General features: G+C 40.9%; 1 protein-coding gene across 16 annotated transcripts in view; it reads left to right on the top strand.

The window, feature by feature from the left end:
* ANKS1B (ankyrin repeat and sterile alpha motif domain containing 1B) overlaps nucleotides 1-24,736 on the top strand; it is an 808,746-nt gene that overhangs the window by 632,254 nt on the left and 151,756 nt on the right. The window lies entirely within an intron of this gene.

Here is a 24,736-nt window from a genome sequence, read left to right as displayed (position 1 = left end):
AAATTATATCCTTGAATTTCCAAGGGACCTTCTCCTTCCTTCCTGCCATAAAAGTGTAGTTGTGGCTTCAATAGGCTAGAATCAAAGTCAGTGCCCAGAGTTTCTGCTCCATATTGGAGCAGTGTCCAATCCAGCATCAAGCTAGTGTAGCTGTGTTCCCTACTGCAGTCCATCAGTCCATCGCATGGGGGCGGTGGAGGGGGGCGGAGAAGCAGGGCCACATGACTATGGAGGAAACACAGGTGAATGCAAGGAAATAGGAATGAGAGAGCCCCACGAGCTAAGAAACAAGAGAGAATCAAGAGAGAGAGTTCCTTTGTTTAGGGGATTATGTATTCTCAAATTTTCATGGGCTTTCAGTGGCCACACCCATTCTGGCCAATGATCTCTGTTCTCAGGTGTGACTGACAAGCACCTTCCCTAGTCATCCCAACTTCACTGCACATGCATCTTATCTCCCCTTTGTTGGCCCCCTTACCCCAGTGATCTGTGGGGAATGGGCCAGTGGTTTCCTGGGGAGTGCATAGTTGCAGCTTCCTGGTGAAGCTGCCCAGATGGCCATGCTTATAATGTCTGGCTTCCCTTTGCTCCTTTCCAATTATTAGTAACTAGTTAATTACCACAGTATCACCACCACAGAGGGAACAAAGACAGGAGTAGAGAGGCCATTAGGCTAGGCTAAGGACACCTGTCTGGATGGAATGCAGCACATATCAGCCAGGGGAACCCACAGGACCCGGATGACAGAAGAGAGGGGTCAGATGTAACTACAGGCTTCCCACAGTGGGGCCTGGGCTCCCCTATGGGATGAACCTCAAATACAGTCAAACCCCCCTTTTCCATCTCCTTTCCCCCAATGGAGCCGCTGCTCAAAACCATCTATGGCTGTTCTTTCAGAGATCAAATTCAGAATGGAAATGCCTATTTAGGGATATCAGTGTGCAATCTGAGAACAAGTCAGTAATACACACTAGAGCCGGGAACCAATGAAATACATTAGTTGACCTTGTTCCATGCCTTAAGGGCAGCATTACTTGAAGAGGTCCAAGTGTCTATTTTGCCAGGGACTCTTTGAAACCATTTGCTTTGGAAAGACTCCTCCAAGAAATGTGTACACAGAACTTGATACAATTTGAACATCTAGGAATTGGAACATGCAAAGCTTAATTATTTGGAGGTTTTTAGGGGGATGTTAGTCTGAATTATCTCAAGCAGAATGTAAAAGGAATACTATTTCTAAATTCTTTCTTAAATGTTAACACCAATCTAACTGCTAACTAGCCGCTGCCACTAGAGGTCCCGCCTGTCCAACTTCACTGAGCAGATAAGACTCCTTTGTAGCTAGTCCGGGTGGTGTGATTCCTAACACATGTCACTTAAGTGCTTGTAAAATACTAAGGTTTCTTTAAAATATTAACAGCAGTGACCTTTGGCAGACCATGACTTGCTTAGCAAATTCTTTCTTAACTCAGACTTCAGCTGGTTATAGGCTAAATTACTTTCTGATGTAAAGCAGCAATGCCCAAATTAGTATACAATGCAAAAGTTAATTTCTATCCAGAAGGCCTTGATGTCCAGGACGCAAATTAAAAATGGCTTATTTACCAGATAACCATTGTGATTCTCTAAAAAATACAATATCGACAACATATACATCAAGCCTAGTAAGATTTCTCAAAAATATCCTTATAGAAACTTCTGGGCTAATATTAGTTGATGCTCACCTAAAGTTGTCACCGAGATGAAGTTTGAAGCTAATCTGACACCTCACACTCACTTTTCCTACAATCCCGGGGTGAAAAAGAGAGGGAGGGAAAAACGTGTTAATTGCAAAATCAGTATCAGATTTAACAAACATTTGCCTTTTTGTTTTCTCTGTAGTCTGAGATACTCTTTTTCCCAGAGAGTATTTTAGACAGAGCCCACCCACTCTGACTATAATATTTTTAAAAAGCCCAGCTGGTGTGGTTCAGTGGTTGACCTTCAACACCTATGAACCAGGAAGTTGTAGTTGGGGCACATACCTGGGTTGCAGGCCCGATCCCCAGTAGGGGACGTGCAGGCAGCAGCAGATCCATGATTCTCTCTTATCATTGATGTTTCTATCTCTCTCTCCTCTCCTTTCCTCTCTGAAATCAATAAAAATATATTTCAATAATAATAATAATAACTCCTTACAGATGTGTCATCCTTTACAGTTCTCAGAATGGTTTTCTATAAGTTGTCTTATTAAAACTCAACACAACGTATTACCATTAACCCCCACCACCTTCTCACCAAGGCCTTTTTTTATTTCATGACAATCAGCAAGTACGTTTTTACCTGTCGCAACCCTCATGCTCCATGAGGGACCTCACAAAAAGTGTATCTTCTGCTCAGCCTTTGTCAATATCTTTAGCCATTCCTTTCAAGAATTTGTTCCAATTTCTATGACATGATCTATTCTTAGTGAAGCCATGCTAGGGAGTCTTAAACTCGCACATTTTCATCCAAGTGACACGGTAGTTTGCTCTCAATAAATAACTGCGATTGGTGTGTCTCACCTCCCCCAAGGAGGGATTCTAACCTTACAAAAGTAGGGTACTAAGGACTTTCACAACCGCAGTTGCCTTTTTAGGAGACACACTCAACTCTGTCTCAGGTTTACCCAAGTCCCTTTCTTTGTTTACCCATGCTACTTACAGCAGTGGCCTCAGCCCTGGCTGCGCATGCAAACCAGCTGAGGAGCTTTTAAAAAGCATAACAGGTGTCTGGACCTCGTCTCCTACCAATTGAATCAAAACTCCTGTGAGCAGGGCCTGGGCACTGGGATTTTGGGTAGTTCCGTGGTGAAATGTGCAGCCAAGGCTGAGAGCCATTGCCTACAAGTGTCAGTTAGAATTGTTTTGCTCCCATCACCTGAGCAAAATGTTTCAGCAATATATGCCACTGAAATCCATCAGAATTTAACAAATGTTACTAATGATTTTGCATTTTTAGTGCCTGCAGATTTTAACATTTTATAATACTACTCTCATGACTCATTTGCTATTTGCATAACTAATCAATATTTTTTTAAACACTAATCAGGAGGCATACTAGGTGCCAAAACAAAAAAGATGAAGATAATAGGGCCCTTGCCCTTCAGAGACAAACAAACTAGTAAATGAAGCCAAACAAATACGCTTCCAGACAAGTTGCAGGCTCCATGTCCAAAGTCCAATGGAAGTTCAAGGCAGAGTCATCTGGTGTACCTGGGAGGTTTGGGAAAGAACTTATCCAGGCAGCAACTCCTTTGTAGTCTTGAAGATGAGTAGGAGGTTTCCAAGTGGAAGGTGTGGGGCTGAGAGAGGTTTCAGGACTTTCAGGCAGAGGGAACAGTATAAGCAAAGACAACAAAGCTGTGAAACATGCTGGTGTGTTTGGTTACTAGGTAGGAGAGGCAGGCAGAAGAAATGAGGCTAGAGTTCACAAAGAATTTGTGCTTTATCCTGGAGGCCACTAGGCCTCCGGAATTTTTTATTACTCACACCTATTAATGAAAAACTTGAGCATAACTTCCAACATTTGCCTGTTTGTTTATAATTCACCTTAATGTAATGCTATGCTATATTACAAAACATATGCAAAAGAGAATTTTTTAAAGGACAAGATTAAAAATTACTATAGATGGAAATTCTGATATCGTCCTCCTTCACTTCAATGAATCGTTGTGCACATTCTGGAGTATGTACTACTATACTCCACTTTGGGACAACTACAACAGACATGGAGAAGGCAGTGAAGGACTTAATTCATACTTCACAGAAATAAGTAGGGCCAAAGTAGGAAAACTGAGCCCCAGAGATACAGAATGACTTGTCAAGGTCATGCAACTAATTATAGCCTAGGGAGGACGGGGACTCACACCTAAGACCCAGGTAATGTTTTGCCTACTACCTCCTATCACCTCCCCTGACCTGGACTCCTTATCACCATTTCCTGTGAAGTCAGGAGGCTTTGGACAAGATATAGCTGGGTGTTCAGTAATATGACCCTTCCTTATTTTAACATTACATGAGAGAAATTTAGACCAAGGGGTCATAAAATATCATTGGGATGATATTGAAATAGGATCATCATATTGAAATCTAGGAGGGTGGCGATTTCTCTGGAATGAGGAATAAGTTTGGTCTTGGTTAACAGAGAGCTACCATGTACATGTAAGAATGAATTATCAATTCTTAAAGAAGGCTTTAGGGCATAGGCAATGGAGAGAATGCCGGCTTTGGAGACAGGGGACTGAGTTTGGATCCTAACTCTGCCACTTAATATGCTCCGTATACACTTGAGCAACTCACTTAAGCTTACTCATCAGTGTAGTGGGGCTGGTTCATTTCTACACCATAGAAGTGATGTGAATATGAAGTAAATTCTCAATAGATGTTCTTTTCCCTCCCATCCTCAACAAATAGAATATCATAAATTGTACTAATCGCTAAAATTGGACATAAAATTAAATATAATTCCATCCTTCTTGCATCATACAGAAGCTATTTCAGAAACTTCTATTAAATTATCATTGTAAATTAAAGAAATGCTTGCTTCTTGTTGGAAAAAGTTTGACAACTCGTTTTTTCTATACATAGTAACAGCTCCCATTTATTTAAAGCCTACTCGGTGCTTGGGATTTTATTAGCTAGTATGCATATAATATTTCATTTAATTTCCCCAACATCATTTGCAGCAAGTATTCTTATCTTTCTTTTATAAATGAAGTTAATTGACAGAGGGCCCACAACTAGAATCTAATCCTATTTATACAAAATCTTCTCCCTTAATTATTATATCAGGTTAAAGGGTATGAATCTAAAACCTCATTTCACAAACTCTTTCACAGAACACTAGCTCTTTGAAGGGTAAGTATTCATTCCAGAGACAAAGCTGTTTACCTGTTTAGCTGCATCTGAGACGTTAAACACACACACACACAAAAAAAAAAAAAAAAATAGGTATTATTGAAGAGTCTGTGGAGCTCTTCAGGAAGGAAATCAGCTTATTTTCTTTTAACCCAAATTTTTCAAATGCATTTGACTATGGAAACCTTTCTGGTTCCCAAGAATAAATATCACATCCCCCAGGAACAGCTATTCAATAACCACAAGTTTGGGAAATGATTATCTGGAGAAACTGTAAGACTGCTTCCATGTGCTATGCTATTTGGTATTATCAGAAAGCCGACGACAGATGAAATATTGTTTTTCTAACCCTTTGGAAGATTTAGTAGGTACAGAAGAGGGAAAACATATGGTTCTTTTCTATAGCAACAATTTCACACAGATAAGCCTTTAGCCTTCAGTGCCTGCCACTCATCAAACTCAGTCCCTTTCACAAACATGAAATTTGCTTTGGAAACACAAAGCTAAAGGTATTATGGTTCTGAACATCCTGGGATTGTACCATCCTATTCAGGATGAGCTTTTCAGAACAGAAGGAATGACTGTGCTGCATAGCAAACAGCTCAGGAGAGGAACATCTCTTCTTATGCAAGGGGCTATGACTAAGGAAAGCTTGCTCCTGGTGAAGAATTCTCCGTGGTGGAGCTGCAGGGCGGATTGATGAGTGCGGCCTCCCAGAGTAGAGAAATTACCAAGAGATGCTGCACACAAAACCAGGAGGAGTGTACGGTGCTAATCCGAACTTCCCCCTGGTCCCCTGCCTGGGCTGGAGGCGGTAGGAGGGGACGTGACAATGGGAGAAGGCAGAGAGCAGTAGGCAGGAATTTAAGCCAGGGAACAGAGGGAGAGCTGGGGTTGGTGCATTTTCCACTCTGGGACTGAGCTCTGCCAGGCAACGCTGAAGAACACTATGGAGATGTAGAGCTTATTAACATCAGATGCACAGGTGTGTCCATTGCAGGACTCCACAGAAGGCTTTGAGAACGTATAGTCAGAGACTCCAATTTCTTTCCGGGGAAAGTGCTTCCTTAGGTTTCCCTTAAAGAAGTAGAATTTTGGTGTGGACTATTGAGAAGCCAATCAGGAAACAGAGAGGTGAAGCTTAAGGGGGCAAGTGCAGTGATGAAGGGCAGTATTCATGGAGAAAGCAGCTGTGAATGACTTTTCCTTCCTATCACACACAAAAGCGGCCAGGAAGTATTTGGCAGCATAATGAGCTGAGTTTGGGTCCTTTCCCTCCCCCTTTTCCCTACTCCCAGAGGCAACACACACACACACACACACACACACACACACACACACACACGGTTGTAACAGGATATCGATATAAATTTTAAAACAGCAGAATAGGTGCTCTATCTCAGATTTTAAAGAGTGACCCTATCTTTGAAGTATACAGAGCCACTATTTGACGATGTAGTATCCCCAAATATTATCCTAATAGAAAAAAAGAAGGAAGCAGAAATTGTTGCTTTGAATTTACCCAGAAACTCTGATTTAGTTACTTTGCCTCTCCCTTGTTTTCATCTAAAGAAGTCGTTTTCTTTTAATACTAAATACATCTCCAGGTCATTAAAAAGAAAAAGATGATTTTTCCCTCTTTGGCCAGTGATCAGAGGGCCTCAAGTTTCTCTTAATGTTCAAGTTCTACTTTATTAATGTTCAAAATATCCTGCGTTTGAGATATATTGTTAATTGGACTCTATATTTAAAGTATAACAGGGGATGTGAAACTTTACAGAGTATGCATCAACAACCCAAGCCAGCAGTGTCCGTGATGGACAGAATCAGGTTGCTTTCACTTCCCAGGGTAGCAGAGTAGCCTAACAACTCCGGTTATCCTCAGGCTATTGCTCCTGGTCCCTTAAAAGGCATTTCTGAAATGTCATTTGTTGTCATCGTCATTTTCTACCCGAGATGCCAGCATGGTAACTTCTGAATTGCCCCACTATTATTATTATTAACAATAATAAGAAGAAGAAATATAAAAACTAAAAGTGCCCAGATTTTATTATGGCTTTATTGAGATAAAATTCACATAGCATTAAATTCATTTTTAAGAGGTACAATTCAGTGGTTTTTAGTGTATTCACGGAACTGTGCAACCATCACCACTGTTAATTTTAGAACATTTCATCATCCCAAAAAAGGAACTCTGAACCCAATAATAGTCACTCCCCATTCTTCTTTCTCCCCATCCCCTATACTAGACATTTCTTATAAATAGAACCATACAATGTCTAGCTTTTGTATTGGTTTTTTTCCTTAGCACAATGTTTTCAAGGTTCACCCAAGTTGTAGCACCTGTAAGTATTTACTTCATTCTTTTTACTGATGAATTTTTATTCAATTGTATGATACACATTTTATTTATCCACTCATCAGTTGAGAAACATGTAGGTTATTTTCACTTTTTGGCTATTATGAATATTGCTGCTAGAAATCATCATATGTAAATTTTGTATAGATATATGTTTTTAATTCTCTTGAGTGTATATTTAGGAGTGGAATTGATGGGTTATATGGTAAATCTAAGTTTAACCTTTTGAGAAACTGCCAAACTATTTTCCACAAAGGCTGTGCCATTTTACAGTCCCACTAGTAATAACCAAGGGTTACAATTTCTCTACATTTTTGTCAGCACTTATCTTGTCTGTCTTTTTTATTTTAGTCATCTTAATAAATGCAAAGTGGTATTTCATTGTGGTTTTGATTTCCATTTCTCTATAACCAGCGAGATTGAGCATCTCTTATATGTTCATTGGCCATTTGTATATCTTCTTTAGAGAAATGCTTATTCAAATTATCTGCTCATTTTAATTGTCTCTTTATTAGTAGTATTTTATGATTGAGTTCTAATTGTTAATTATATATTCTGAATATAGTCTCTTACCAGATATATAATTTGAAAATACTTTCTCCATTTCTATAGATTTTTTTACTTTCTTAATGATATCCTTTGAAGCAAAAAGGTTTTAGTTTTGATAAAGTCCAATTTATTTATTTTTTCTCTTGTCATTCATGTTTTTGATCATATCTAAGAAGTCATTACCTAATTCGAGGTCATAAGGATCTTTTTCTATGTTTTGTTTTAAGCATTTTAAAGCATTAGCCCTTTTATTTAAGCCTGTGGCTTGTTTTGAATTAATTTTTGCATATTGTGTGAGATAGGGGTCCAACTTTATTCTTTTGAGTATGGATATCCAGATGTCCCAGAGCCATTTGTCAAAGACTTTTACCCTTGATTAGATTGTCTTGGCACATTGTCAAAAATCAATTTACCATGTAAGAGTTTATTTCTGGGCTCTCTATCTATTCCATTGATCTAGATTTCTATTCTTATGCCAGTACAACACTGTCTTGATCACTGTAGCTTTGTAATAAGTTTTGAAATTAGGAAATGTAAATTCCTCCAACTTTGTTCTTCTTATACAAGATTTTTTAACTTTTTCTGGTCCTTTCCATTTTCATGTGAATTTTAGGACCAGTTAGTCAATTTCTACAGATAAAAGCAGCTGAAATTTTGATAGGGAGTAAATTGAATCCTGTTGATCAATTAGGAAAGTATTGCCATCTTAACAATATTGAGTTTTCTGACACATGAACATGAGTTGTCTTTCCATTTCTTTAGGTCCTTCCTTCAATGATGTTTTGCAGTTTTCATTCTACAAGTATTTCATTTCATTTTTTTAATCTAATACTTTAAATTAAGTTTATTGGGATGACATTGGTTAATAAAATTATATAGGTTTTAAGTGCACAATTCTATAATACATCATCTATATATTACATTGTATATACTTCTTTTAAAATTTTATTTCTAAGTATTCTATTCTCAATGCTGTTGTATAAAGAATTTTTTTCTTAATTTTATTTCCGAAATGGTCACTTTTAATATGTAAAAACACAACTAGTGTTTGTATATTTATCCTATATCAGGCCATCTTGCTAAACTTATTGATTAGTTCTAATAATGTGTGTGTGTATTCCTTAGGATTTTCCATGTACAAGATAATGTGATTTGCAAAGAGATTGTTTACTTCTTCCTTTTCAATCTGGATACAGTTTATTTCTTTTTCTTGCTTAATTACCTTGTTTAGAATGTCCAGTACAATGTTGAATAGAAGTGACAAGAGGTGGCATTCTTGTCTCATTCTTGATCTTAGGGGGATAGTATACAATCTTTCACCATTAAGTATGATTTTAGCTGTGTAGTTTTTGTATATGGCTGGGCTTTATCAGTTTGAGGAATTATCCTTTTTTTTCTAGTTTGCTGAATAATTTTGCCATGAAAGAGTATTGGATTGTGCCAAATACTTTTCCTGCATCTATTGAGTTAATCATGTCACTTTTGTCCTTTAATCTAAATCCTATATAGTAAAAGAATAATATGCAAATTGACCATCACTCCAACACACAAGATGGCCGCCCCCATGTGGTCAAAGATGGCTGCCCCCAAGTAGACACAAGATGGCCACCACAAGATGGCCGGCAGGGGAGGGCAGTTAGAGGCGACCAGGCTGGCAGGGGAGGGCAGTTAGGGGTTACCTGGCCTGCAGGGGAGGTCAGTTAGGGGCAATCCAGCCGGCATGGGAGCAGTTAGGCGTCGATCAGGCTGACAGGGGAATGGTTAGGGGGTGATCAGGCTGGCAGGCAGAAGCGGTTAGGGGCAATCAGGCAGGCAGGCAGGCAAACAGTTGGGAGCCAGCAGTCCTGGATTGTGAGAGGGATGTCCGACTGCCTGTTTAGGCCCGATCCCATCAGGATCGGACCTAAACGAGCAGTCAGACATCTCCTGAGGGGTCTCAGATTGGAGAGGGTGCAGGCTGGGCTGAGGAACACCCCCCCCCCACACACAAATTTTGTGCACCGGGCCTCTAGTATAATATAATATAATGTAATATAATATAATATAATATAAGTAATATAATATTAGTATAATATAGTATAATCTATACTAATAAAAGGATAATATTCTAATTAGACTGGGAGACCTTCTGGACATCCTTCCGGACAAAGCCATAGTGGCAGGGACAAGGCAGAGGTGGTTAGGGGTGATCAGACCAGGAAGGGAGGGCAGTTGGGGGTGATCAGGCTGGCAGGGGGCCAGTTGGGGCAAGCAGACCGGCAGTGGGGGGCAGTTGGGGGTGATCAGGCCAGAAGGGGGGGCAGTTGGGGGCGAGAGGCCGGCAGGCAGAGTGGTTAGGGGCAATCAGGCAGGCAGGCAGGTGAGCAGTTAGGAGCCAGTGCCCGGATTGCGAGAGAGATCCAGGATTGAAGAGGGTGCAGGCCTGGCTGAGGGACACCCCACCCCCCACCCCCATGTACGAATTTTGTGCATCGAGCCACTAGTGTAATATAATATAGTATTACATTGATTGATGTTTGTATATTGAAAAATCTTGCATTCTTAGGATATATTCTTCTTGTTCATCATGTAGAATCCTCTTAATATGATGGTGGATTCAGTTTGCTAGCATTTCGTTTGTTTGTTTTTGAAAAGTTTTGCCTCTATATTTGTAAGAGATAATGGTCTGTAGTTTTCTTGTGATGTCTTTGTCTCATTTTTTGTTTCAGGGTAATATTGGCCTCATAGAAATAGTCCAGAAGTATTCCCTCCTCTTCTATTTTTTGGAAGGGCTTATGAGGATTGGTGTTAATTCTCTTTTTAGTACTTGGTAGAATTCACCAGTGAAGTCATTTTGACCCGGGCTTTTCTTTGTGGGAAGTTTTATTATTATTACAAACATAGTCTCTAAACTTTTGTATTCAAATGTTTAATCTTTCTTGAGTCCATTTTGATAGTTTATGCCTTTCTAAGAATTTTCCCATTTCATCTAGATTATCTAATCTGTTGGCATACAGTGTTTATAGAATTTGCTTATAATGGTTTTTATTTATATACTAGGGGCCCAGTGCACAAATTCATGCACCTTGAAAGGAATTGTGGGCCACGAGGCTGCAGTGGGCACAGGGGCAGGTCTCGGCCCATCCTCCACGCCCCCACCCAGCCCCTCCCGTCATGGCCCCCAGTCCCCTGTCTTCCTGCAGCCCCGCTCCCACCACCGCCTCTCCCACGAGCTGACCACGGAGCGATTGGGGCCAGTGCCAGCAACAGGTGCGAGTGGGGCTGGCGTCATCAGCAGGTGCGAGCGGCGCTAGCAAACTGAATCCAGCATCGTATTAAGAGGATTCTACACGATGAACAAGAATATATCCTAAAAATGCAATATATCCTAAGAATGCAGATCACCCCTCAGGAGCAGGGGGAGGTAGAGAAGCCCTCAGGGGTGATTGGGCCAGCAGCCACTGCTCGCACCCACTGACCGCACTGAGTGATCAAAACCGGCACCGGGCTCTGGCAGCAGGTGTGAGCGGCACCTCCAGTTCCAGCAGCAGGTGCGAGCACTGGGCAGGGCCACAGTGTGCAGGAGTAAAGAATTTTCAGTAACCACCAGAGGCTCACCCCATGACAGCGACCGGCGCTCTGCCTTGGTCTGGTACCCCTGCTCACCTGCTCCACCATCCCACCGTGGCTGATGCCTGCTATGTTCCACACTCTGCTGCCTGCTGCCAATGCCCACCATGTTCAGCATGCGCCCCCTGGTGGTCAGTGCACGTCATAGCAACCATTTGTTCTGTTGTTCTGCCACTCGGTCTATTTGCATATTAGGGTTTGATAGATAGATAGATAGATAGATAGATAGATAGATAGATGATCATTGTCCCCTCTTATATTCATAGTTTGGTAATTTCAGTCTTCTCTCTTTTTTCTTGGTCAGTGTTGATAGATATTTGTCAATTTTCTTGAAAATTTTAAAGACTATACTTTGAATTTTATATTCTCTATTGTTTTACTATTCTTTGTATTATCTATTTCTACTCTAACATTCATTATTTCCTTTCTTCTTCTTACTTTGGGTTCAGTTTGCTCTTCTTTTTAAATGTTTACTGAATTCATTGGGGTAACATTAGTTAATAAAGTTATATAGGTTTCAAGTGTACAGTTCCATAATACATTATCTGTGTGTTCACCCCCCAAAGTCAAATCTCCTACATCATTTTTATCCCCACTTCTACCTCACCTCATCCCCTTTTTCCCTCCTCTAGTAATGACCATACTGTTGTCTATGTTTATGAGTTTGTTTGGGAGTTTTTTGCTTAATTTTTCACCTTTTTCATTCAGTTCCTCTAACCCCCACCCCTCTGACAGCTGTCAGTCTGTTCTCTGAATCTATGAGTCTGTTTCTATTTTGTTTGTTTTTGTTCATGAGATTCCACATATAAATGAAATCATATGGTATTTGTCTTTCTCTGCTTTTTTCAGTGTCTCATGATAGAAGTTTAGGTTATTAATTTCATAGTTTTCTTCCTTTTTGATATAGTTATTTATAGCCATGAATTTCCCATTTACTATATCCCATAAGGTTTGGTATGATGTATCTTCACTTTCATTGCCTCTGCTTGTACAGAGGGGAGAGATTAGGGCCTTCTCAGGTCTTTCCTGGGTATATACACAGCCCTGCACATATGCATGGACTTCTAGATTACCAAGAATGGGCTGGAGCTCTTCAAGCCCCCTATGGACATATCATTCTCTACTTTTTCTATAAAGTTTTTGGTCATCCTCTATTTAGCTCTAATTAGTATCACTGCTCTGGCAGCTGTGATGTTAAACAGTTGCTGCTGATTATTTAAACAAATTCCCCGGGGATGTAGTATTTATTATAATGACTATAGTAAGAAATTGATGGGAGGAATCAATTTAATGCAAAGAGTCTGAGAAGGAAATGATCTAAGAGCTGAGCATGACTGATGAGCTATAATTTGCCACACAGAGAAGGAGGGCAGACATCCAGAAAAAGAAGACAGCCTTAGAGCCCATAAAGTTTTGGGAACTGATAGTACAAGGTGACTAATGCCCAGGGAGAAGTTGTGGCTGGAAAGGGAGCATGAAGTAAGACAGTGAGGGAATTTAGCTAAGGAAGGCCTTGACTAAGGAAGACTAAGAAGTTTAAACTTTAATTCTTTAAGTAAGGTAAGTCATAGAAAGTTTGTAAGTAGAGGCATCAATCATTCATTTATTCAATATATTTATTGAGTATTCTATTCATTGGGGATGCAGCAGTGAACCACACAATAGCCCTGACCTCACAGAGCTTATATTCTTGGGTGGGGAAATATTAAATGCATACTATAGATTTAGGTTGGGGTAAGTACTATGAATGAAAGCAAGAGAATGTGATGGAGGATTAAAGAGAGCTTTGAAGCCAGCAGCAGAAGGCGGCTGTGTAGAGGTAGTCAAGGGAAGCCATCTCTGAGGAGAGCACAGTCACTGAAATAAGAGCAAGGCATTCAAAGATCTGAGGAGCAGCAGATCCAGAGAGGAGCCATGGCAAGTTTGAATACCCTGAGGCAAGAATGCATTTCTCGGTGAAACACAAGAAAGCTTGGGAGTAAAATATGGCAGAGAGTGATGAGAGATGAGGTCTGACAAAGAAGCCTGGGTCACATAATGGCCATGTAGACAAGGGTACGGAGTCTTAGTTTTACTGTAAGGGTAAGGAAAGCCACTGGAGGAATTTAAGCAGGTAAGTGCCATGATCAGATTTACATTTTCAAAAGATCACAGATTGCCTCTGTGGAAATGGGCAGTGGAGGGACAAGTGTAGAAGAAAGGAGACTGACTTATTTGAGAGATTATAGTACCTGAATGAGATGGTTCCAGTGGAGCTGCTGAAATGCACTTGGATTTAAGATATATTTTAAAGGTGAAGCAACAGAACTTGCTGATGGTATGTTGGGCGAAGGGGAAAAAATGAAGGGTGATTCCTATGTTGTTAGCTTAAGCAACTGAGTGAGTGGTGGTGCCAATGACGGAGAAGAGAAAGAGGAGCAGAGGGGAATATCAGGGGTTTGATCTGGGACATGTTACATTTGAGGTGTCTTAGCTCTATTAGTGCCAATAGCAAGTGAGCAGTTGGAAATGTGAATCTAGTGCTTATGAGAGAATTCAGAACTGGGTATAAAAATTTGAGTCACCAGCTTAGAGATGAGATTTGATGAGTCACCTAGGGAATGTTCACTACAGTGAACAAATCTGTCCTTTATGAATAAAATATCAAGATTAAGTTATGTTTTAAGTATCACTTTTATGTAGCCTGAATATAGATTTTTATTTCTCCCTTTGTATATCCCAATCTTACCGTCAGTATTTTCTGCTGCTTCATTATAAACCAATTAGCTTTATATTGTAACTATTAACAGTAATTGCTATTAAGTGCCTCCTCAAGGCAAGCAGTAGACCCAGAACTGTTTAAGGAATGTTCTTTTTCTGTTCTTATGCAGAAAGCTTATCAGATGTGGAGCTCTACATTATGCCATTCTGCTGCAGTTCATTATTCTTAACAAAGAAAGTGTCAGTTGCACATAATGGAATCGTATTTTGTGTGCTATAGGTCACTTTGGTTTGGAAAATTGTTAAGCAATCGCTTTTTTGTCTCTTGTCCCTTCTGGACTATGAATATTAAATTTGTTGGAACAGCCTCAGCATTTGCATTATCAAATAGTGTATGCCGCCTTCCTACTCGTTGAACTATGGAAATTAGTCTGCACTATTATTTGATAATCTGTTTCAAAATCCGGTCTCAGTTGGGGGGGGATAATTTCCCTATGTGATGGGAGCTATTTAATGAATTGATTAAGAAGCAAAAGGAACCAGCTTCCAGTATGAATTCCTTTCCAGAAGTTCTGAAAGCCTCATAAAGAAGGAAATTTTCTTCCAACACCATTAGACATCCTAAGATTTAGCAGAGGAATTGCATGACCTCAAAATAAAACTAACTACACCAATCCCACAGTGGTGTCCCTAAGGCAATGTCTTGGGGTTGGAGGTGTATGAGAACAAGGTAAAACTGGGCTATGGGGAACAAAATAGAAAGGAGAAAGAGGATGGCTTGGGAGAGGCTCCTTGGGTTTCCTAAGGTCAAATTCACACAAAAACACTTGGAGCTAGCATGTATGTTCAAAAGCAAATGCAGTCTTTTTGTAGCGAGAGAAAGAGAAGTCCCATGAGGGGGGAAGAAAGTTATACTTAAAACCTGTATTATCTATCTTATTGAGCAGAGAAATAAATGACAATGAAAAATGCCACTTGTTTTAGACACTGTTCAGTAATGCGTGGAAATAGCAATGTGGAGGGGATATTGGTGCATTTAATCTTGGAATTACATCGCGGGCCTTTGTGGGCAGGGGAGTCCATGCTTTAAGGAGCAAGTGCACCACTGCCTCTCTCCTCCAGTCCTGAGCAGTGGGGAGAGTTCAGTGTAAACAGCAGCATCGGAGTCTGGGGGCCACTGTGTCCAGCCCTCCACTTGCTTCCACGTTTGCATCTTACTTGCACTCAAAGTGGGAATAGAACAAGAAGGCAAAGCATGGAACCATTTTTAATGAATGCAGAAGTAAATGCCTCCTTTAGTGTCCCCCAGAGATATTAAGAGCAAAAAAAGGACAAGGAGAATGGAGGCATTAAAAGAAAATAAATGGCTCTGATAAAAGTAGGGAAGATAAAAAATGAGCAGCAGCTATTGTTTAGGGACTCAGCGGTAACCCTACTAGCTCTGCTTCCTCTTGATGCCAATACAAAGTCCCACCTCTCCCCTGGTGGTTCAGAGCAGTGAGGAAGGGATCAGGGACCATCTTATCAGTTACCCAAAAAGGGATTCCTACATATGCACTCTGCATGAAAGTGTGCCTACTCTATTCAAGCAGAAAATGTTTTTTGCATTTGTCTGTGAATTACAGACCAAAAGGCATTGGAAGCTAAATCTTTCAGAAATGTTGGGTTTGGACTCAAATTGGTTTATAGCAGGCAAACCAAAGCCTCTCTTCCTTCATCAGTAGGTCATCTTCTGGTATTGAAGTTCCTCTTCAACTCTGAGGAGGGAACGCTCAGGGAATCCGCTGTTAGGCACAATGAGAACCGCCACGGTTTTCTAGGTATTTGTAAGAAAATGTCATCTTCACACAAAAGCCCACAAATAAATCAGAAGTGTGCATGCAACATTCATGTGAAGATCTCAAGAGAGAGTTACATCAATTAATTCATTTTTAATATGTTTTTTATTTATTTTTAGAGAGAGAGAGGAAGGAAGAGGGATATAGAGATAGAAACATCAATGAGAGAGAAATATCATTGATTAGCTGCCCCCTGCACACACCCCACCAGGGATCGAACCCACAATCTGGGTATGTGCCCTGACTGGGAATGGAACCATGACCTCTTGGTTCCTGGTCAACACTCACCACACCATCAGGGCTCATTCCTTTTTTTTATGCAATGACATAGTTACCTTTCCAACAAAGTCAGAATCAATGTACGGGGAGCAGGAATTTATGTTGCAAAGGAAAGCCTGCAATGAATATGAGTTATGAACCAGGGATCAAAAAATCTTCACTAAAATGCATATAGATTCCATTACATTCAGAGTGCTGGAGGAATAAAAGGTTAAAGTTATTTTTTATTTTTTAAAAAAAAGGCAATATGTGTATATTTTAAAATTGCACAAGGGTGTCTCTCAGGGTCTGATATTATTAAATGTTAACATCATGAAATAAAATTACAGAACATTCTAAATAATCAGAACTATAGTCCCCAGTAGAGGTGCCACTTGGGGGTAGATGTTCCAGCACCAAGACATTGCAGAATGATTCCAAGTGTGCAAAATAAAGGCACTAACTACATCACTGTTTCCTTGTCCATATCCTGAAATAATAATAAAAAAAATTGCCCGAGCAGACAGCCCTCACATTTGCTGAGGTTATCAGAAGAAAATATTTTTGCTCTGTCTTTAAGATCCATTCTGAAAAGCAGAGAAATTTGGTTCAGACTGTGGGATTTCTTAAAATCCAGGACTTTAAGCTCAGTGAAAGAAAGGTTCTATACTCAATGTCAAAAAAAAAATAATCCCTTCAGATTAATCCTATAGTTACCATCTTTATAGATGGAAATACTCTTCATTAATAATCACTTTCTTTCAATTAATTTCCAAATTAAATAGACTCAACCAAAGCAGACAAACGGGGCACAGCAATGGCTCCCTCATAGCCGTTTGAGTCACCCCCACCTCCCTGCTTCTTGTGTCAGAGGGTGGGCATGCTACTATGGGAGGCGGGTGATATTCCTTGTGTAATGAAAAGGCCCCAAACGTCAAACATTTGCTTTAGAACCTTGTTAGAACAGCAATAATTGGCAGAGTCTATGGAAAACAGACTGAACTACTTGAAGGAACAGTATAACACATTCCTATGACTATTGAGATGGCTTTCAGGTGGGAAAACAGTGGCAAAGGCAAAGAGGAACATCATGGAATGCATTCAAGAGATGTGGGAGGACTCCTTTGGTCCATTCTCATAGAAGAATCACTCCCGGCCTCCCCCATAAGTTCACTGTGCAGTTGTTGAGGGCAGGAACTATGTTATCTCAGTATTTGGGGTGATTGATGTCCTATGGTCTACACAATGGAATACTATGCTGCTGTAAAAAAGAAAGAACTCTTACCATTCACAACAGCATGGATGGACATGGCGAGCATTATGCTAAGCAAAATAAACCAGTCAGAGAAAGATAAATATCACATGATCTCACTCATTTGTGGAATATAATGAACAACATAAATTGATGAGCAAAAATAAATCCAGAGACAGAGTAGCATCGAACAGACAGTCAAACCTCAGAGGGAAGGCAAGGGAAGTGGGGAAGGTAAGAGATCAACCAAAGGACTTGTATGCATGCATGTAAGCATAACCAAGGGACACAGACACTAGGGGGGTGAGGGTATGTGCTCGGGAGTTGGAGTGGCCGGTGAGAGGTGAATGGGGGAAAAAGAAGACTTTAAACAATAAAGAATTTTAAAATATATATATAATCTTTGAATTCACTCATTTAATACCTATTATCTGCACATATTTAGAGAGTAGCTCACTACGTACACTTCACAGAAACAAGGACTTGGTTTTGACCAAGTATCCTCAGTGCTTAGACCCATGTTTGGCACACGGAGAGACCACACAAAGCATTGTTGAATAATATTATGTAATATAGTCGGGGGGGGGGAGGCTTCCTGGGTTTAAAATCCAGCTCTTCCTTCTAGCTGCATGAACTAAGGGGCAACTGACTCCACCTCTCTGTGCCACAGTTGTCTCATCTGTGAAATGGGACACTGGTGATGGAATCTACTTCTTTGGGTCATTTGAGGATTAAATAAAATACCACATATGAACTACCTAGAACAGTTTGGCACTGTGCTCAAAGATGCCAGTTGCTTTTAAAATGATGGCTTATTAATTAATAATTTATTAAATATTACTCATTATTAATTGATTAATAATTGTTGTCATTATCCAGCTACTAGACTGGGGATATAAAAATAAAAAAGACATGACTCCCATCCTCAATGAGTTTTACTGGAGGATCCAACTAGTAAGCAAAACTGTCCATTATTATACAGATGCAATATCAGTGCAGCTACTGGTGGCTGTGGAAGTAAAAGCAGGCACTTCTGCATACAACTTGGGGGATCAGTCAGTAGACCCTAGAGAAGCTGGCATATATGTCCTAAATCACTAAAACTAACCCCTTCCCACCTAATAGAGAAGAAACCTACTTGCAAGCCATCAGACATCATTGCTAGACTTTCCAGGTGAATCGCAGGACCTGGGTACCAATACTGTTCCCTTTCTCTCCCTTAATGTCACCTGCTGCGATTCTTACTTTATGATAGAAGGTAGAGTGTGGAAGAGCTGCTTCTTCGTTCCTCTCTAGACCAAGCTCTAACATGGTGGTTCTCAAATTGTGTTCCAGGGAGCCCTGGGGTTCTGCAGACGTCCCTTGGGCACAACCTCCTCTAAGTCACAGGAAACCCTAAGAAAGGATGTTCAGGACCTCTACCCTGCACTAACCATAAATATGAGAATTTGTGTGTAATTTCTCTGGGGGAAAAAAGAGCACTCCCATATAAAAGTTAATAATAATTTTTAACAGTTCAAAATCCACTGCCTTAAAGATTCTTCTAAGAAGCATCTTATCAGAAAGAACCAGATTCTCTGCTCCCAGGAAAGACAAATGCTTGGCAAAAAGAGATTTTTGTCAGGCTTCTAAACAAGGAGTTTTCTCCCTGGCATATTTCCCAGCTTACCATGGAGAATCAAGGAAGATATTTCTTGTTAATGCAATATTGGGGGAAACATGGTCCAGTGGATAAAACCTGAAACTTAGTGAATGGTGAAATGTTACAAATCCTCTTGAATTGATTCATGATTTTTTACTTGGTTACAAAGTGGATCACATATTCCAAAGAGTAAACGTAAGTTCACATAAACAAATCAAGGTCATGCTTCTATGAACCAAGGAATGCCAAAGATGGCCAGCAAACCACCAGAAGGGATTTTCTCTCACAGCCCTCAGAAGGAACAACTCTGATTACATATCTTCATCTTGGATTTGTAACCTCCGGAACTGTGAGACAATAAATTTCTGTTGCTTCAGCCACCCAGCTCCTGGTTCTTTGTTACAGCAGCCCTAGCAAACTCATACATTTACTTTAAAGAGAATTGGGTGTTGAGTTACTGAGCTTTTCCCAATTCCTGAAGTTTTCTATTGTTGAAATGGGAAGGCTAGAGTGTTGTCATTCTTTAGAAAGTTCCCCTGTTTTCTACTCCCCTGGGGACATTGCTGTTTGCTATATGCACTCATATGTGCATACTTTTAGAAATATAGCCAACTAATGATTGCACCAATCAGCTTCTATCCAATTATCACACTTTAAAAAAGACCCTATGAAAATATAGGTTGAAGTTGCCCTGGACACTAAGTAAATACAAGCTAAACAATAAAAGAAAAAACTTTCTCCCAAATAGAAAAGTGTGTGTGTGTTTTTTTGAGACATCTAATTTGATGTCTCTTTTGAAAGACATGCAATTGGAAAGTGGGTGTTGGGGTCCAGGAAGTACAGTGTGTTTGTCCCATTGTAAATCAGTCCAGACTCAGGTATAAGAGTTGAGGGTTTCTGACACTTTGTATGAGTCAGAGTAGGTTGACTTATTCCAGTTCATCAGTTCATCAAGCCCGTTTACCCCCTTCTCTGGGAAGAGAGCAGGAGGGCAGCAAGGAGGAGCAGTGGTAGCATCCCCTTGTTCAGAACCCAGCTGCCCTCTCCCAGGAGGAGTCCTTTAGGAGGAGACTGTGAACACGTTGGTACCATCTTGGCCTGTCTCCCATAGTTCCACTGGCTGTGTATACTCACATCAAAATATTACCACAATGAACTCAAGTAGCTGTTCTGCTTGTTTTCTTTCTTCATTTTACATAGGAGGGCAGGGACCATGATGTGTTTAATTTGGTAACCCCAGCACCTATTATGATGCCTGCCATTCAGTGAGTGTGTGCTGAATGACTGAATTGCTATAAGAATACATGGAAATAATGAGGGTCAAGCACCTAGTGTGATGCCTGGCATGAGGTAGCTACTCAACAAAAACTCATTCTCCCCCTCCTCCCCTCCTCATTCTCCCAAATCCCATTCCTCCTTTGTTCATGCAGATTAGCTTCACTAAGTGGTCCCTAGACAAGAGCTACTCACTTAGCTCAAAGCTGTAAGACATTTATGTTATCATGAGATTCATTAACTGCGATAAATAACTCTTCAACCCTGAATGCTTAGAGTGGTTCAGCTGATACTAATTTTTTTTAAAGACTTCCAAACTTTGATCTTGCCTTTATAGTAATTTGACTGTTTGGGAGGAGGGGTTTGTTTTGTTCTCTCTCTCTCTCTCTCTCTCTCTCTCTCTCTTCTCTCTCTCTCTCTCTGTATACGGAGCTGAGCAGATTGAGCCCCTGAGTTCCAGACTACCTATTCCAAAGACTCACTCTTGCCACTTGTTAGCAATGTGACAGGAAAGTTGCTTAACTTCTCTGTACATCAGTTTCTCCATCTGTAAAATAGTGATAACAATTGCTGAATCTTAAGGTTGTTGTAAAGGTTAAGTAAATTAGCATTTGCCAATGCCTGGTATATAATAACATATTATTGAGGGACTGATATGTACATAGTAGTCATAAACATGCTCTCTTAATCTTCCTAAAAATACTGAGAATTAGAAAGTGGCATCTCACCCTCCAAAGAAACTAGACCAGGGTCACAGAGGTTAAGAGCGTCTCTGCTATTTTAGCTGAGTGAGTTTCACCAAAGACCATCCTCAACAACCAGGTCCTGATGAGGCTTTGCTAGCGGTTGATGGCCTATGCTGTCGACATTTCGTTAAATATTTTAAATATTACCCCTGATGGCCCTCATCAATTTTTCATGCCCGATGTCACACCATAATTCCATTCTAAAAAGAAAACACTGTTCCCCAGCCTGTTTGGGAAGTGCCCAAACATGTTTGACTTCTTTCAGAATGTTTCTCTGTGACTGATGTTCTTTTGCTTTGTAGCAGTTTGGAATCATTTCTTCCTCCATGGAGTGTGTTGGCTAGATTGCTGCCTCCCACCACCTCTTATTGCCTTTCCTTGAATGTGGCTGTCAGCAGGGAGAGCTGCTCTTCCCAGATGTGGAGGAGTGCTCGGCAGCAGGCTGACTTAATTGTGATGTTCTTCTGGATCAGCCCACTGAGGCAGTTGTATGTTCCGCTGTGACATCATCGTGACTTCTCTTAGCTGATTGTCTACTCGAGACCTTGGATTGCTCCCCATGGCTCAGTGGCTCAGCAGTGAATCATTTCCCCCTCTATATTATGACTATAACTTCTGTTACTTCCTGGATAACGGAAGAGTCACACGCAGGGCTTTCCTCTGAGAGGAGAGCAGACCACTTAGCAAACACATCAATCCTTGTCCAGCCAGGAGAGGGGGTGTTAAGTAGGAAAGCAGAAAATAGGAGACCTGAGACCTGGTGAGACAGCTCTAGAGATCTCCTTTGCCCGCAGCACAGTACTGTTCAGTGTGTGCCAGACAGACCTAGGTTGCCTCAAGAGGTGATAGCTGAGAGCTCGATGGGGAAGTAAGGAAGTTGGGTTTTGGTCCTGAGGTTCACCCCTATGTGTTTCTTACTTAAGTTACTTAACCTCACTGGGCTTCGGTTGTTTCATTGGAAAAGTTAATTTATTTATCCATACATTTTTCTTGAGTATTTGTTTGAAGACTATATTAGTTTGCCAGGGCTGCCATAACAAAGTACCACCAACTGGGAGTGCTTTAAAAACAGAAATCTATTGTCTCACAGCTCTGGAGGCTAGAAGTCCAAAGTCAAGGTGTCAGGAAGGTAAGTTCCTTCTGAGGGCTGAGAGGGAAGGGTCTGCTCCAGACCTCTCCCCTTGACTTAGAGATGGTCATCTTCTCCCTGTGACTCTTTACATTGTCTTCCTTCTATGCTTATGTCTTTCTCTTCACATAGCATTCTTTTTACAAGAACACCAATCATATTGGATTAGTGGCACACCCTACTCCAACTCATCTTAAATAACTACATCTGAAATGACCCTCTTTCCAAAGGTCACATTTGGAAGTACCCGGGGTTGGGACTTCAAGATATGAATGGGGGCGGGGGGTCACACAATTCAATCCATTCAAGTCCTGATTACTATTCTGTTGCTGAGGACATGCAGTGACAAGAAAGACAAAATGCCTGCCCTCATTGAGCTTACATTCTAGTAGGGAAAGACAAACAAAATAGGTAAATACATAAATTATATAGCATGTTAAAGGGTGATAAAATGCTTTAGAGAAAAGTAAAGCGGAAGGGGTTGGAGAGCAAAGAATTCTGGGGTCAGGGAGTCCATTTTAAATAGGGTGGGTCCAGGAAAGACTCAATAAGAAGACTTATTTCTATAGTCATGAAGGGAGTGAGGGCACAACCCATGGAGACATCTGGGGAATGGAAGAAGGTTGGACTGGGCATGTTCCAGGCAGAGGAAACAAAAAGTGCAAAGACCTGGAGGTGGGGGCAGCCCTGAGTGTTCAATGAACATCAGGGAGGCTAATATGGCTGCAGCTGGTCAGTAAGGGGAATAGTGGTAGGAAAAGGGGACAGATAAATCAAGGTAGGGGGGATAAGGATGGTGATAGAACATCAAGGCTCCTGCACATCAAAACAAAGACTTTCTTTGGCTTTTGATCTGGAAGAACTGGGGGCATTGATTGCCAAGGATTCAGATGTGGCAAATAATAGAGAGGGGCAAGGAGGGATAACCTCATGGATTTTGACCTGAGCACCTGGTAAGATGGATATACCCTTAACTGCTCTAAGAAGAGCAGATTTGTGGGTGGAATTCAAGAGTTTGTTTGAGTTTGTTTTTAAGTTGCACAGGCCCATTAGACAACCATGATTCCCATTGAGGAAGTGCCAGTACATTAACAGTATAAGGCCATGAGCCTGCATTAGATTACCAAGGGAATGAGAGTAGGTTGAGAAAGGAAGCAGGCCAAGGGCTGCACCTCAGGGCATCCGATTTTTGGAGGTCAAGCATATGAGGAGGAATCAGCAAAGGAGACAGAGAAGGAGAGGCCAGAGAAGTGGGAGGAAAACCAGGAGAGTATGGTTCTGAAAATCAAGGAGGAGGATCTCAGGTCAGAGCTGGGGACTGGACTTCGCAAGATGAAGGTCATTGGTCACTTGGACACATCAGTAGAGGGTGAAATGAACACCTGCTTGGAATGAGTTCATGAGATAATTGGGGACCATAGGTACAGACTTGAAGAGTTTGGCTATCAAAGGGGGCCAAAAATGGACTGAACTAAAATCTGGTATTTCATATCAAGTGCCTTAAAGGGCCAGGAAGATGATATATAAATAAGTGAAGTGGTATTTTATGATGGGATATGGTACAGAGTGTGGAGAAATAAAGAGTAAATGACCTGCTTATCGGTGTCCTAATAAAAATAGAAACAAACAATGAGGTGTCAAATAAAACGTATCTCAAAGCCACCAGTTTGTAATGCCTGCACTAAATGCTCTCCAAGGGCCCTTCCAGTCTACAGTTCTACAAATCTAAGCCGTGAGGAGAAATTACATTCAGGTCATGTAATGTTGAGCCCCTGAGCTATAAAAAGTCTTGTTTCTTTCTGAACTGGAGTTAAGCATTTGTCATTATTCTCCTAGGATTTGTGATAGAATCCCTTTTGTTCTTCATGTGCTTGCAAACCCTGGACACCAGAGTTGCAAAATAAAGATGTCCTTCATCGAGCAGACAAATATATATTAGCAACAGTTCTATGTTCCAGGCCCTGTGTGGGTTACCATAACATTTGAGACCATCCCTGGATGGATTGATGGGGGAGACAGAGAGGTAAACAGACACATGGTGCTGGGCTCTAGCACGTGAGCCGTGGAGGATCCACCACACCCAGGCTTGGGGAGTAAGAGCAGGAAGGGTTAAGGAAAAAAGAAAGTGATGCTTGGGCTGAATGGCGAAGGATTCATTGGCGCTAGCACAGAAAGAGGGCAGGGGAGGAAATACAACTACCGTGCCAGGCACCTCATGTGTGCTCAGGCTGCTATGGCAAGCTGTAGGGATCACTGTGCTGAGAGCAGTGGTGAGGAACAGACATTCTGGAGCCTTACCGCCTCCGTTCATAATCTCAGCTCTGCCCCTTACCTGTAACCTTGAATACATTTCTTAACCTTGCTGCCTTTGAGTTTCCATATCTCTAACATGGATGTTATAATGGTACCTACTTCATAGGGCTCAACGTGTACCTGGTACCAATTAAGTGCTACGTGTTTGCTGTTGTGATCAGGGAAAGCTCTCAAGAGGAGGTAACACAT

The sequence above is a fragment of the Eptesicus fuscus genome, chromosome 7, assembly GCF_027574615.1.
Source record: "Eptesicus fuscus isolate TK198812 chromosome 7, DD_ASM_mEF_20220401, whole genome shotgun sequence".
Taxonomy (NCBI): domain Eukaryota; kingdom Metazoa; phylum Chordata; class Mammalia; order Chiroptera; family Vespertilionidae; genus Eptesicus; species Eptesicus fuscus.
This window is presented reverse-complemented; position numbering and strand designations above follow the sequence as displayed.